Here is a 16,688-nt window from a genome sequence, read left to right as displayed (position 1 = left end):
CTTGTTGGCTATTGTTACAAAATGTTCTACTCTGGAAGAGTTTTTTGCTAGTAAAATGCTAAAACTTTTTTTCTCCCAACTACTCGGTAATGAATAAAAGCATGGATAGGACATCTTGGAATTGTCCCATCATCAAGGAACTTCAAGGCAATTACTTTAATTTCTTTCTGTTACATTTTACCTTATCAGTATCTCTATCCTCATTCAAAATTAATTCATCACAAATGTGTCACTTTTGATTTTTTTTTTTCCATCCTCAAAGTTTTCTTTCTAACAATTCTCTTTGAACTTGACTGTGCGATGCTTGGTCAGATTTACAGGGCTTGAGTGGGTCAATGCTGACAAATACAGCTTGAATTCCTTCTTGCATATGCAAATAGGAGAATCTGAGATCCTGACCATCTTCTGCTCATAAAGAAGGTGAAAATAACCTCTTTATTCCCTTTAGTTGATGCCCAGAAAATGCAATTGTCTTTTTTTGTTTTTTTCTTTTGTGTGTGTGTGTGTTTTTTTTTTTCCTCTAAGAGAACAGAGGTATATAATCCATGTGTTATAAAAGAAAACTGCAAACAGTGATAAGTACAGGAAAACTCAAAGATCATCTTGGAATTATTTCCTGGAAATGTGATATAAATATGTCCATTTTAGAATATTACTTTTTTATTAACTAGAGAAGATTGGAAAGTTGGAAGGCACAGCAGAGCATTGTCTGTAGGGCCTTGTATACAAATGGAATACATCTGTGGGAGAACACCAGTCTTTGGGTGCTAATTGACTGGACTGAAGTCCTAGCTCTATGTCTACACTTCGTTGGCTGTATATGAAACTCTCAGTTTCCTCATCCATCAAATGTGCAAAATATCTACCTTGTTTGTTTTAGGGGGAATTAAAGTGCAAATGAATGCATATAAATGTCCTGGAATAATATCTTGCACAAGGTGGACACATATAATTGTGGTGATGGCATTAGTGTCAATAGCAGTAATAGCAGTAGTAGAAAAAATAGTGAAAATGGGATAAAATATATGAAGCATCTGGGACCCCCTTACAATAAAAGGCAACATCTCTCATGAGGCTTGACAGTGACTTTCTGCATCCACTACCTCACCTGATATTGGACCTGCAGGACTGCGCAATTCATAATCAGAGGCCCCTCCATGTGGAGATGCAGGCTGCGGTCTGTGACTAAAGCAACTTTCTACAATCTACTATGGGACAAATAAAGTTAAACTTGGTATTTTCATTCCTTGGTAATGAACGTGGCTGCTTAGCTTTCTGAGAACAGCCCTGGAATATCTCCATCCACATGGTAACTGCTGCCTTTTAAAAACAGTCGGAGGTAATAGCAACCATCTGGCTAGGGCTCCGATCCAGCAAAAGGGCTAGTACTGAGGTTCTAAGAAGACAAGTCCAGCTATACCAAAGGATGAAGAAGAGAGCTCAACAAAGAGTTAGATGGCTTGCCCTTTTCTTCATTGAAGGAGAAAGGGGTAGGCTCAAATTATAAATACATGAAAATACAAAACTTACTATTTGAAAAGACTCAAGATTGGTTAGAAAACTCCATATTTTAAAAATATTTAAGTAGGAATCATACTATGTATTACTTTCATTTTATTTCTGATTAATTTTGAATACATGCTGTCATTGGATGTGTGTGTGTGTGTGTGTGCACATGTGTAAGAATAACCCATAATGCATTTCCTATAGTTTATCTGAATGATCTTCTGGGTTCACCTTCAAATGAATGTCATTCTGGCAATAACATCATTAACAATTAGATCAGGAAACCTAAAATTATAACTCAAACAATGCCACATTTCTATGCTTTTCTGGATTCCTTCCAGAATCCTTTTAGGGAAAAAAAACACAAAATATCAAAATATTTATACCAGTGTCTGTGTCTGCATAAATGTACATTTCTAAGGAGAAATAAAGTTTGAAAATACAATTTCAAAATTGTGCGAATAAGCTTTTTTTTAAAAGACACTGCTCAGGTGGATCTGCCTAAGGACATTTGTCGATGATGTTAAAGTTTTTCATAAAGGAGGACTCCCAAGATTAAGAGTAACATGCTGCTTTGCACAAACCTCATTACCAAGAGAAGAAACAGCTTGGCTTTGATATTTACCCAGCCATGAATGAGTTTTAAATGAAGGTTGCAGAAACAATTCTTTTTGCCTCTATTTTTTACTCAGTGAAACTCTTCCATTCACTTATTCATTCACTCATCTCTTTTTTTTTTTTTTTTTAAGACAGAGTCTTACTCTGTCGCCCAGGCTGGAGTGCAGTGGTGCGATCTCAGCTCATTACAACCTCTGCCTCCCTGGCGGGTTCAAGCAATTCTCTTGCCTGATCCTCCCGAGTAGCTGGGACTAGAGGCACACACCGCCTTGCCCGGCTAATATTTTGTATTTTAGTAGAGACAGGGTTTTACTGTGTTGCCCAGTCTGGTCTCAAACTCCTGAGCTCAGGCAATCTGCCCACCTCGGCCTCCCAAAGTGCTAGGATTACAGGCGTGAGCCACTGCGCCCAACCCATTTCTTTTTCAACAACTACTTTTTGGCATCTACATATGCCAGACACTCTTCGTGTTATTTTTAATTCAGAAATGAATGAAAGGCAGTGCTGATATCCACATAGTTCTTATATTATTGTGAGAAGAAAGAAAGAAAAAGAAGAAAGGGAAAGAAAGGAAGAGAGGAAGAAAAAGAAAGAAAGAGAAAGAAAGGAAGAGAGGAAGAAAAAGAAAGAAAGAGAAAGGAAGAGAGGAAGAAAAAGAAAGAGAAAGAAAGGAAGAGAGGAAGAAAAAGAAAGAAAGAGAAAGAAAGGAAGGAAAGAAGAAATGAAGGAAGGAAGGAAGGAAGGAAGGAAGGAAGGAAGGAAGGAAGGAAGGAAGGAAGGAAGGAAGAAAGAAAGGAAGGAAGGGAAGGAAGAGATTCCAAGGAGTGACACAGAGTGAGCAAGTGAATCCTAACAATGAGGGGAGATGTATACTGCGTAGGGTAATCAGGAAAGATTTCAGAAAAGATATTTCATGGGAAACTTGAATGATTGGAAAGAGCAGCCTCAGTGAGGGAAGGTTCTGTTTTCAAAGTCGTGGGAATAGTCTACATACTTCCTGAGGTAAAACTGTCCACAGAGAATATTTAACAGTTTGGGGCAAGTGCTAACAATTGGTTTGGATAAGGAAGAAAACATAATTCCATTGTTCAGTTTCCTTTTGGTCTTTAGACATTCTATCTGGTTCATGAACCCACCTGTACCCTTATCTTCCACAGGGGGAAAAATGTTCTCTGGTGTTTTTTATTATTATTATTATTATACTTTAAGTTTTAGGGTACATGTGCACAATGTGCAGGTTTGTTACATATGTATACATGTGCCATGTTGGTGTGCTGCACCCACTAACTCATCATTTAGCATTACGTATATCTCCTAATGCTGTCCCTCCCCCCTTCCCCCACCCCACAACAGTCCCCGGAATGTGATGTTCCCCTTCCTGTGTCCATGTGTTCTCATTGTTCAATTCCCACCTATGAGTGAGAACATGTGGTGTTTGGTTTTTTGTCCTTGTGATAGTTTACTGAGAATCATGGTTTCCAGTTTCATCCATGTCCCTACAAAGGACATGAACTCATCATTTTTTATGGCTGCATAGTATTCCATGGTGTATATGTGCCACATTTTCTTAATCCAGTCTATCGTTGTTGGACATTTGGGTTGGTTCCAAGTCTTTGCTACTGTGATTTTTAGTCTCAGACAGTTGCACAAATTGATGTGCATTAAAAAAAATGTTTGGAGTTACCTTCTAAAATTAATCAAGCACTTGAAAAATGAAAATGCCATAGGACTTCAAAAAATATCCTTTTAGTTTTTCTTAATTTATTTATTTACATGAGAAAATGGTCTTGCATAAACCAATGAATATCTTACTAATGACAGAATTTCTCCAAAAGCAAAAATGTGTTTGGGATAACTGAAGGTTGACGTTATGGAATGGATGACCACTACAAGAGATATGAGACAAAGTTTAGCTCTGTACCTAACATACTAAATCATGTAAGACAGAACAATGCAAGTGCGTGTTGTGACAATGAATAGAATGCCACTTTTGAAACATTCTGTATTGAATGCCAAGTTAGGTGTTATTATAACTGAATATTTGGAATTATTTTGTTAATCATAATCATGTCTCATTTGACTCTCACTGAAATCCTGAAAGTTAAAAGGCCAGATCCATGATGTAATTTTAATCATAAGAAAACCAAGACTAACAAAGGTAAATGGCCTCGTTTTCATTTAGCAAACACTTATGTTTTGGCTGCTATGTCCCATGAACTGTTGTAAATGATCGAGATACAACTAACAAAGAGCTAAGCTTTCTTTTCCATGAAGCTCGTAGACTAGTGGACAAAAGAGACACATAACAAATAACTTTAAGACAATATAATGCCATTATAGAGTTATGTACACAGTGCTAGGAGGACATAATTAGAGAGAATGAATCATATTCCTTCAGGGTCTGGGAAGGACATGTGTCTGCATATGGCACTGATACAGATAGCATACCAAATGGGATATACATGAAGTGGAAGGAGGGGAGAAGAGAACATAGCATGAAATTGAGTTCTTACCATATTGCCAGAACTGTGCTCATTTGCTCTTCAAAACAACCTTGTAGGTAGGAGTGAATATGTCAATTTTATAAATTAGGATATGGAGCCTGAGAAAAGTTAATAAGCTTGCTCAAGTTCACACAGTTAATAAGAGGTAGATTTGTATTTTCTTTCCAATCCTTCTGGCTTCCTGGGCTTGTTGTGCTATTCTGCCATATCTCACTGGGCTGGAACCCAGAGAAAGAATGATAGCAAATGAAGGCGGTGGATGGGAACACAATCGGACTAGGTCAGCACCTAAGGATGCTGCAGGATCTGAGGGTCAGTGGCTTTGATTGACTGATGGCCCATCTCCAATTCTCAAGAGAACAACCATTTTTCCCAAGATATAAAAAAAAAGGCACAAACCATGAAGATATAAACGTAATAATTTCTGTTAAATTTTTCTAATTGTTATGGAATTACGCATTTTATAGAAAAATATTGCAGGTATGTTTCAGTCTCTTAAGCTTCCCCTCATCCTCCTAATATTGGAAAAATAAACAAGTTACATTATTAAAATGATGATTTTACATGAAAGTAGAATGTAAATCTTGGCTAGAAATTACAAATAAATAGACTCTGTGGTTTCTACATTGAAAAATGCAGGTATGATAACCAAAAAGTGCAATTGTAGGCACATCATATACAGCTTCCACATGTATTATTTTATATCAGCAAACATAATTTTCCTGGAGCAAGGTATTATGGTGATGAAAAACACTGGCTTTGGAGTCCAAATATCTGTATTCAAATTGTCGTTTTATTGTTCATAATCTGCATGAACTTGCAAAAGACAAATTCTTCAGGCCTCAAAGTATAGCAGTTAAGAAAACATACTTCAAAGTTACATAGAAATGAGGTATTATTTCAGCTTTGCTACTTGATAGCTACATACAATTTGGACAAGTTATCTCTCTTTTATGCCTCAATTTCCTTATCTGCAAAGCAAAGATCATTATAGTGTTTATTGCATACCGTTGCTGAATGAATGTCGAGTACTAAAGAAAGTTTGAGGCACATAAAAATCATTCAGTAAATGTCTACTGAAACAGTATATTAACTTCTTATCCCTTTTATAAGAGAGCAAAAAAAGTTTCCGAGCCAATGCAAAAGAGTGGTAATCTGGAAAAATAAATTGAAACCCTATTCTAGTTTGTTTTCTTTGTTTTTTTGGAGGCAGGGTCTCGCTCTGTCACTTAGGCTGGAGTACAGTGATGCAATTAGAGCATACTGCAATCTTGAATTCCTGGTGTCAAGAAATCCTCTTGCCTCACCCTCCCAAGTAGCTAGGACTTACAGGTTCATCCACCATGCCTGGCTAAATTTTTGTCATTTTTCGTACAGACAGAGTCTTGCTATGTTGCCCAGGCTGCTCTTGAACTCTTGATCCTCCTGCCTTGGGCTCCCAACTTGCTAGGGTAACAAATGTGAGCTACCACGCACAGCCCAAACCCTATTCTTTAGATAGAAAGCAAGGCTCATCATTACAATTATTCCTAAATTCGTATAAAAGAAATGTATCTAATATTCTGAGAGGCAGAAACACAGAAGAAAGAAAGGAAAACAAAGAAAAAAGGAAGAAAGGAATGAAAGAAAACAGGAAGAAAAAAGATCAAGAGCTGGAAGACATTTCATTTTCACTATAATAAATCTGGACATATCACTGTTGATGCTCTTGATTATAATAAAAATCTACTTAAAAACAAACATATGACACCTTCATACATTTCTAATATGGAGGGTTTACAACTTTAATAAGTGTGGTCAAGAACAGGAACAAAGCAAGAATTTTGAGAAAAAAGGATTTCTTTTGAAATTTCAAATATCTCTTGAAGTTTTCTTTCCTTCATTTTGGTGAGCTTATTTTTTAGAAAAGGGTTTCCGATAATCTCACTGCTCAAATGTATCGTCATTGATATCTATTAAACCTTATCCAAGTGCTATAATACAGGACAACTTGAAGTTGGGATTAATATTCCTTTCTATTGGTCCTTCTAACTTAGCTAAGTGAGCTGCCTAACGGACTGTTAATGCAGTAAGGTGTATGTCTAATTCTGCCACTGATATTAATTTGGACATGATTAATTTCTGCAAATGTATTAGGCTAATCATAAGCATTGTAACACTTAATAATTACAAGATTGACAAATGGTTATCAAAAATTGATTGACCAATGCAATCTAACAGTGACAGTTATACAGCTGAGAGATATCAGAGAATTTTAACCAGAAGATGCTATTCTTATGGAAAAATTAATTGAATGCACAGAATCTACCTTGGATCTCAGAAATCTTTAGATTTCCAGAAATAAAATTGGAAAACAACTTGGTGAAAGATTATGTGTTGAGCTTGTAAATATATTGTAAAGACACAGAAATAATCACTCACTTAAGGTTAAGAAATGAATACTACTTTATATGACAGACATGGAAAATCATCATTCCCTGAGGAAGCTTTTTTATTTTCTTATAATCGACTATCTTCAAGATCATTTTTACCTCACCCCTTTAAAATGAGACTACTCATATGCACTAGAAATAAATAGTGAGTCTGAAAACACGTACAATCTGTAATAGTATAACACGACTATTTGTGTCAGCTTTTCAGCATTTGCTTGTGCCCACAAAAGGACCATGGATATACTACTGTGGCCGGAATTGGTGGGTTCTTGGTTTCACTGACTTCAAGAATGACGCCGCAGACCCTCGCGGTGAGTGTTACAGCTCTTAAGGTGGCGCGTCTGGAGTTTGTTCCTTCTGATGTTCGGATGTGTTCGGAGTTTCTTCCTTCTGGTGGGCTCGTGGTCTCGCTGGCTCAGGAGTGAAGCTGCAGACCTTTGTGGTGAGTGTTACAGCTCATAAAAGCAGTGTGGACCCAAAGAGTGAGCAGTAGCAAGATTTATTGCAAAGAGCAAAAGAACAAAGCTTCCACAGTGTGGAAGGGGACCAGAGCCGGTTGCCACTGCTGGCTCAGGCAGCCTGCGTTTATTCTCTTATCTGGCCCCACCCACGTCCTGCTGATTGGTAGAGCCCAGTGGTCTGTTTTGACAGGGCGCTGTTGGTGCGTTTACCATCCCTGAGCAAGACATAAAGGTTCTCCACGTCCCCATCAGATCAGTTAGATACAGAGTATGGACACAAAGGTCCTCCAAGGCCCCACCAGAGCAGCTAGATACAGAGTGTCGGTTGGTGCATCCACAAACCCTGAGCTAGACACAGGGTGCTGATTGGTGTGTTTACAATCCCTGAGCTAGACATAAAGGTTCTCCAGGTTTCCACCAGACTCAGGAGCCCAGCTGGCTTCACCCAGTGGATCCCGCACCGGGGCTGCAGGTGGAGCTGCCTGCCAGTCCCGCGCCGTGTGCTCGCACTCCTCAGCCCTTGGGTGATCTATGGGACTGGGCGCCATAGAGCAGGGGGCGGCGCTCGCCGGGGAGGCTCGAGCTGCACAGGAGCCCACGGAGGCGGGGGAAGGCTCAGGCATGGCGGGCCGCAGTCCCGAGCCCTGCCCCGCAAGAAGGCAGCTAAGGCCCGGCGAGAAATCCAGCGCAGTGCCGGTGGGCTGGCACTGCTGGGGTACCCAGTACACCCTCCGCAGCCGCCGGTCCGTACCCAGTACACCTCCGCAGCCGCCGGCCCGCCAAGACCATGCCCACCCGGAACTCCAGCAGGCTGGCAAGCGCCACACGCAGCCCTGGTTCTCGCTCGCGCCTCTCCCTCCACACCTCCCTGCAAGCTGAGGGAGCCGGCTCCCGCCTTGGCCAGCCCAGAAAGGGGCTCCCACAGTGCAGCGGTGGGCTGAAGGGCTCCTCAAGTGCCGCCAAAGTGGGAGCCCAGGCAGAGGAGGCGCCGAGAGCGAGCGAGGGCTGTGAGGACTGCCAGCATGCTGTCACCTCCCACTACCATGATAAGATATTGGTATGAAAATATATATAAATGTGAATTTCACATGGCCGTGGTTGGAATTGAAAAAACTGAAGAGGAAGTTGTAAGTAAGCACAACTAAACAAGTGGAAAAGCATTTGGGAGAGAGTGAGAAAGCTGGAAGGCAGGTGTATGAAGTGTGGCATGTGAGGGAACGTAGAGGAAAATGGCTTCGGAATGACTTGCCTCCCACAGTGTTCAGAGTAGAATTCTAGTTGGTCAATTGATTATGCGACTATATATATGGTTGTGGTCAATGTACCCAAGTCACTTAAGATATTAGTGCTGTAATTTTCTGAACAAGAGTTGCTAACCTTTCTCAGATACACTGAAGGTATGATTGATGAAAATGTCCCCAAAGCAACTTGAACATGTGAACTAGGACATAGATTTCCTCCTTTTAATTGCTTTTTTTTAAAGGACAGGAATTAAGGCAAAAATCGTGATTATATCTTAGAATCTTAAAACATGTATGACCAAACAAACCATATTGGAATCATCTATACAAAAATGTAGTATAAAGTTTTAGCTTGAGAAAATAGTGAAGATTTTTTTATGCTTATTATTACTTGCTGATAATATTAAATTATTTATCATATAAAGGATAAATATGAAATAGCAGATTTTTTTTAGAAAAAAAAGGCGATGTGTATTGTGGCCATTTTTATTTGTAAAAAATTTGTCTCTGAAATTTTCTAGTACAATTCGTGTCATAGAGTAGCACTTAATGCATATTTGCTGACTGAATAAACGGATAAAAAAGGAAAGCTGTTTATTTCTATTTAAAAATGAGAAAAGTCCAGCTTTTTGTCTAGTCTCCTTTATAGCAAATACATGTTCTCATAGCATGGTCCCCACTCATTTGGGAAGTTTTTACTACAAAGAGCTTCCCATCAATCCATAAAGGGGTAGAAAAACAGAAGGGGGAATAAGTATGGAAACCTATAGAGAGATATGGGGGGTGAAAATTCTAGATGGAAATAGGCCAGCAAAGCTGGGCTGAGTCATTCACCATGAACATGTGTTTTCCTGTGAAAGGTGAGATTACATGAGGAGCATATGATTCTGCTATGGCCCTGCATTGATATCATTCTGTATTTCATTTTTCTCACCCTCAACCTAGGCAAAGAGAAAGTGCTTACTGACAAATAGGAGAGTTATTTGAGAAATGACAAACCAATTTCTACAGCAACCTCCCTCACTCTTTCCCATTCTTAACAAAGAAATACTTGTCTTAACTTTGGGTTGGAAAGTAGGATGCAGAGAGCAGATAGCCAGCAAAGACTTTTCAAACTGTGTGGATACTGTTTTTATTTTCTTTTTATGATAAACTGCAATGCTCAGCCTGGGGCACTTTTGTCCCCCAGGGTATCTTTGGCAATGTCTGCAGACATTTTGGTTGTTATACCCAGAGGAGCACTATTGATATCTAGTGGGTAGAGGCTAGGGGTACAGCTGGATCTCCTACAATGCACAGGACAGCTCAGGCAAAAAGAAATTATCTGACACTAAATGTCAACAGTGCTGAGGGTTCGTTCACCCTAAGCTAGAGTGAATGAACTCCCTAGAAATCAAGACATTTAAACCCAGTGGAAGCACTTGAAACATTTCTGCCTGTCTCACAGTCTTGACTGGGTAACTATGTTTCTCATTATTAAAGTCTTTTCAAAAAGGATATGTTGCCAGTGCTCAGTGAACAAACTGAGGCATAAGGCAGTTTCAAGAGATAGGAATCAACTTTGGCACCTCACAATATTGTGGCTGATTTTGTTTGTCAAATTATCATTGGATTTGAAAGTCTAATGTGACATTTGCATTTGTACAACATATCATTTGCAGAAATGGTGTCTGGATTTTAGTAACTTACAGTGCATAGGCCATCAGGATATCCTATCCCTTCTAGACATGCTGTTCCATTTGTAATAAGCTATGTGGTTGAAGATAAACAATGGGGTTCAAAGTAAACTAAACACATTATTTTGGCAGAATTCCGTTGTGTAACAGTTGTGCAATACTGTTCAAATTGGAAACTGCCAGAATATTTTCTTTATTTTTCCTTTAAAAAGTGTGACAGGCTTCCTCCCTCTGTGCCATATTTTGATTTTTAGTCTGATGTGGTCTGCTGTTATTCGATGGCTTATATTTGCTTCACAATGAGATGCTGCCACATCATAAAATACAACCGGTGTAAAAGATTCATCATAAATAAAACACTTTACATAATAACAATAGAAAAACTTCTTTCCCAGGGGAGTTGGTATAGGTTGGATGGAGATGCTTATGGATAAGGTGCTACAAGAAAACATGGGTACACTCACATAGGGGTTAGTAGAAGATAACAGTACTTTACTCCAATGTCTGCCTTCCTGAAAGCAGATCACGTGAAATGTTAAGAAAGTGATGAGAACTCCTTGATTTATTCAAAACATCTGACTCCAAAAGACAAAAATAGGGGAATTTCAAGTCATTAAGAAAAAGTGTTTTTGCCTGTTTAATAAAGGTGAAGTTTTAAGAATGTTGGTTATGAATTCTAATACCCATAGAAGTGGAAGTGTCTTGGTTACTTTGTCTATCTATAGATATCTAGATACAGATATAAATATAGATCTAGATAATAGGGACATAGACACCCTTACTACAGTCTGATATGCCTCACGCAAGTTCACAGTAGAGACTGTGACAGCGACACTCTCAGGGCTCTTGTCTTCTTCATACATTGTTATGAGAAAATGGGCTGTACTTAAAGCTGAGATCTGAAAATGTCTTAAGTAGGATTAGGTGTCCTTTTTGGCCATGATGATTAATAACCAGTGCTGAAATACACAGGTTTTCCTGCAGGCGCACCCGTAATCAGAAGCCCAGCAGCAACCAGCCTGAGGCATTTGTCTTTCATTCATGTGGATGCAAGTATACGCTGTTGTTGAGGATGCTGGCATCTTTTTCAAAATTGTATTTTAAATTTTGAATAATATTTTCACATTTCATTTCATTGTCTCCTGTCTCTTCTCCTTCCTCTCTTTGGGGAGTGTTTAGCCAGAAACAGGAAGGCTGGTAATAAGGAAAATAAGACTTTAATCCATACGTGTATTTTTGTTAATTTAAGGAATGGCTTCATTTGTTTACTATCTTCTCTTTCATGTTTCTCTGCCAGGGAATTTCAAAATCTTCTATTTAGATTTCCAAATCAGATACCTGGATGTCATCTTGATTTATGTTCTCTTCCAGTTAACCCTTGCATTCAGTCAGTTACCAAGTACAGGTAGATCTTCTTTCCAATCTTTCTCCTTTTAGTCTCCTTCCTAGAAGTGGAAGTAAAATGGGCATCTTTGATGAAAAAGTATGACAGCCATTGATACTTGGGCCATCTTAGCTGTAGAAGCATCTAAATTGCCTGCAGATGAGATGATGCACGGACAGATTATTACAAATCGAATCACTTCTGTATTTATAAGGACAATAAGCAAAATTACCCTGCTAATCAGGCATGCTAATCATTGGGAAAATTTTATATTTAGGAAACATCTAGATCTCGACTATATATAATACATAACTCTTTTTAAGTAACATTTATACACACATGCACGTAAGAGCCTAGGCTGAAAATTTGCAAATGAAATTCATTATTATTAGCAAAGATTTCTATCTCCAATACACTACACAAAACTCTGTGTAATTATATAATGTATATTGACCAATAAGATAATGTGACACTATTGTATTATTCCTTATTCCTTCTATAAATTGTATCTGCTTCATTTGTGGTAGATAGCTTTGTTCTGAGGAAATTTTATCGAGGATATTTTGTTTCTTTTTTGCAAATATGTGAACCAAGGGAAACGCAGAAAAGGTATGCCCCAATTCTATTCCCAGGTACATACCAACAAGTCCAAGCTCCTCTTTCCATTAATGGCCAGCAGATACAGCTTTTGACTAATATAATAAATATAGAAAAGAATACAAGTTGACTCTTGGAGCTTTTTCTAAAATAGAAGTCTTACATGAAAGGTGATAATATGGTTAGCACCAAAATACATGTGTAGTTCTGTACTAAGCAGTGTAGATTACATAAGGGTTTCTCAGTCTCGGCACTATTAACATTTAGGGCCAGATAATTTTATTGAGGTGTGGCAGTATCCTGCTAATTGTAGGACGTTTAGAAGCACCACTGAATGCTACCCACCAGATGCCAGTTGCATCTACTTCCATGATAACATAAAAAACTTCTTCAGACATTGGCAAATGTCTGCTGAGGCACAAAAACAAGTTGAGAACCACCAATTTATTTTGAACCACCAAAGTAGGAGACAGTCTCAGTCTACAAACACCCCATAAACTCACTGTGGAAAGACAACATACATATACGGCTGGGTGCGGTGGCTCATGCCTGTAATCCCAGCATTTGGGGGGCCGAGGCAGATGGATCACGAGGTCAGGTGATCAAGGCCATCCGGGCTAACACAGTGAAACCCTGTCTCTACTAAAAATACGAAAAATTAGCCAGGCTTGGTGCCACATGCCTGTAGTCCCAGCTACCCAGAAGGTTGAGGCAGGAGAATAGCTTGAACCTGGGAGGTGGAGGTTGCAGTGAGCTGAGATCACACCACTGCACTCTAGCCTGGGTGACAGAGTGAGACTCCATCTCAAACAAAACAAAAAAGAAAAAGGCAACGTACATATACAAATATACCAATTATGTTAATGTACAATATATGTACAACTGCTCTTATCAAATCCTAGTCCATATAGATATGAAGCCACATATGTCGACCTAGAGATTACAAATGTTAAGGGATAAAAGGAGAGCAAGTTGAGAGTTCACCATGTCTTGGGCGGTGACGCAATACTTCTCAGACTTCAGAGTATGTGTCAGAATCACCTGGAAAGCTCCTTAAAACACAAATCACTGGACTCTACCCCCCTGAAGCTCTGACTCATTTGGCCTGAGTGAAGACCTAGAATTTACAACTCTAACAAGTTCTCAGGTGAAATTGTTGCTGTTCATCCCAGACACATTATGAGAACCAGTGAATTAAGAAATCAATAAGTTAAAAGGATAGCTTAAATGAAAAAAACTTATGCTTCAACACTTGTATAAAATTAGCCCTGAAATGGAAGAAATGAGGGCTTTAATCAGTGTATTAGTTCATTTTCAATCTACTGATAAAGACATACCCGAGACTGGGAAATTTACAAAGGAAAGAGGTTTAATGAACTTACTGTTCCACATGGCCAGGGAGGCCTCACAATCATCGTGGAAAACAAGGAGGAGAAAGTCATATCTTGGATGGTGGCAAGCAAAGAGAGAGAACTTGTGCAGGGAAACTCCCATTTTTAAAAGCATTAGATCTCGTGAGACTTATTCACTATCTGAGAACAGCATGGGGAAGGCCCACCCCCGTGATTCAATTATCTCCCACCAGTTCCCTCCCACAACACGTGGGAATTATGAGAACTACAAGACAAGATTTGAATGGGGACATAGAGCCAAACCATATTGATCAGTAAATATATGAATATATTATTCACAATATTTCCAACTGTATGCTCCAGGTACATAATGCAACTTTATCTCTGAAAATATTATTAACATAAACACTGTATAATTGTTACATCCAACTCAGGTTCTGAGAAAACTGGAAAGAACCCAGAGCATTATAGGAATTCAGTAAAGGTTGACTCATAAAATTAATTACCTAAAGTTTCAAAGGCATCTTCTTTCTGCTGTGATTTAAAGCAACAAGTGCTGGAGAGGATGTGGAGAAATAGGAACACTTTTACACTGTTGGTGGGACTGTAAACTAGTTCAACCATTGTGGAAGTCAGTGTGGCGATTCCTCAGGGATCAAGAACTAGAAATACCATTTGACCCAGCCATCCCATTACTGGGTATATACCCAAAGGACTATAAATCATGCTGCTATAAAGACACATGCATACGTATGTTTATTGCAGCACTATTCACAATAGCAAAGACTTGGAACCAACCGAAATGTCCAACAACGATAGACTGGATTAAGAAAATGTGGCACATATACACCATGGAATACTATGCAGCCATAAAAAATGATGATTTCATGTCCTTTGTAGGGACATGGATGAAACTGGAAAACATCATTCTCAGTAAACTATCGCAAGGACAGAAAAACAAACACCGGATATTCTCACTCATAGGTGGGAATTGAACAATGAGAACTCATGGACACAGGAAGGGGAACATCACACTCCGGGGACTGTTGTGGGGTGGGGGGAACGGGGAGGGACAGCATTAGGAGATATACCTAATGCTAAATGACGAGTTAATGGGTGCAGCAAACCAACATGGCACATGGATACATATGTAACAAACCTGCACATTGTGCACATGTACCCTAAAACCTAAAGTATAATAATAAATAAATAAATAAATAAATAAATAAAGCATAGTTTGCTTTCTACATTGCTTCTGTGGGAATATTTTCATTCATTACACCCTTGAATTATTTGTATTCGTTTTATAGGGTAGGTAGGAGCATACCTATTTTTGTCTTAAACTGAGTCTACTTCTTCTAACAGGAAAGAAGCCACAAACATCATTCTCTTCAGAGCTGGCCATGCTGGGCAAAGTGTGAAATCCTGTGTACAGTTTGCTAGTCTCTTTAGTAAGTCGTGTTTTTGTCTTCTTGGAATTCTCCCTTCCTTGGTAGTTGTAGTTGTTTTGTGGACTCTACATGCCTGCCTCCTTGCCCAAAATCTTCTAAAAAACAATGGAAGTAATTTGCCAAGATTAGATGTTTAATAACTGACTAAAATTACCAAGCTTATTTGACATGAAGTATTGACAAAAGATGTCTTTCATTTAGGGGATATTTTCAACTTAAGACTGTTGGCAGTTTTCTGCACAGGCCTCTCTGTTCTGCTTGGTGTTTCACTTTTTATAATATCATCTGCCTCTCCATTCATTTCATCAACATGTCTGTCATCAACTGATCCCGGTATTAGTACATTCTCACACTGCTATAAAGATACTACCTCAGACAGGGTAATTCACAAAGGAAAGAGGTGTTTTTTTTTTTTTTAATTATACTTTAGGTTTTAGGGTACATGTGCACAATGTGCAGGTTTGTTACATATGTATCCATGTGCCATGTTGATTTCCTGCACCCATTAACTCGTCATTTAGCATTAGGTATATCTCCTAATGCTGTCCCTCCCCCCTCCCCCAACCCCACAACAGTCCCCGGAGTGTGATGTTCCCCTTCCTGTGTCCGTGAGTTCTCATTGTTCAATTCCCACCTATGAGTGAGAACATGGATGAAACTGGAAAACATCATCCTCAGTAAACTATCGCAAGGAAAGAGGTTTAATTGACTCACACTTCGACATGGTTGGGGAGCCCTCAGCATACTTGCAATTTTGGCAGAAAGTTTAGGAGAAGCAAGCACCTTCTCCACAAGGTGGCAGAAGAGAGAGAGAGAGCGTGAAGGGGAAATATGATCCAATCACCTCCCATCAGTTCTCTCCCTGGACACGTGGGGATTATAATTCAAGATGAGATTTGCGTGGGGACACAAAGCCAAACCATATTAATCCTCCTCCTTTATGGATTACACCCTTATTTCTTAAAACTCCTATGCTAGCTATGCTCAGCAAAATGACTCATGGCTCTCCTCACTAACCAGAAACTCCAGACACAATTCTATTAAAGCTATGTTCTTACCTCTTAATCAAATTTAAACCATTTCCCAGGCTCTTTCCTGGACTTTTCTTTTACATAAATTCAGTGGGAATAGGCCCTGGATTATTTTGGAATCTCTTGGTTTTTCCGATCTGTTGCCTTCATGATAATCTTTCAACCATTATTTCCAAAATAGATTCCACGAGACTTTTCTTAAAAGATACACATTGTATCTTTTTATATAGGATTTATATAGGAATCAGTTTTAATCCTTGGTCACACTCAGCTTTGCATTATTTACTGCGTGTGAGCCTTCTCTTTGCAAAAGGATTATGGACTAGCTCTGATCAAGGCCTGTATTTTACACATAGTTTTTATACCATCTTGGTCATTGCACAGTTAAGTGTTTAGTAAACATTTGCCAATTCAGTAAGTGCAACTCTCAACTAT

Source organism: Nomascus leucogenys, chromosome 22a (assembly GCF_006542625.1).
Source record: "Nomascus leucogenys isolate Asia chromosome 22a, Asia_NLE_v1, whole genome shotgun sequence".
NCBI classification, from domain to species: Eukaryota; Metazoa; Chordata; class Mammalia; order Primates; family Hylobatidae; genus Nomascus; species Nomascus leucogenys.
This window is presented reverse-complemented; position numbering follows the sequence as displayed.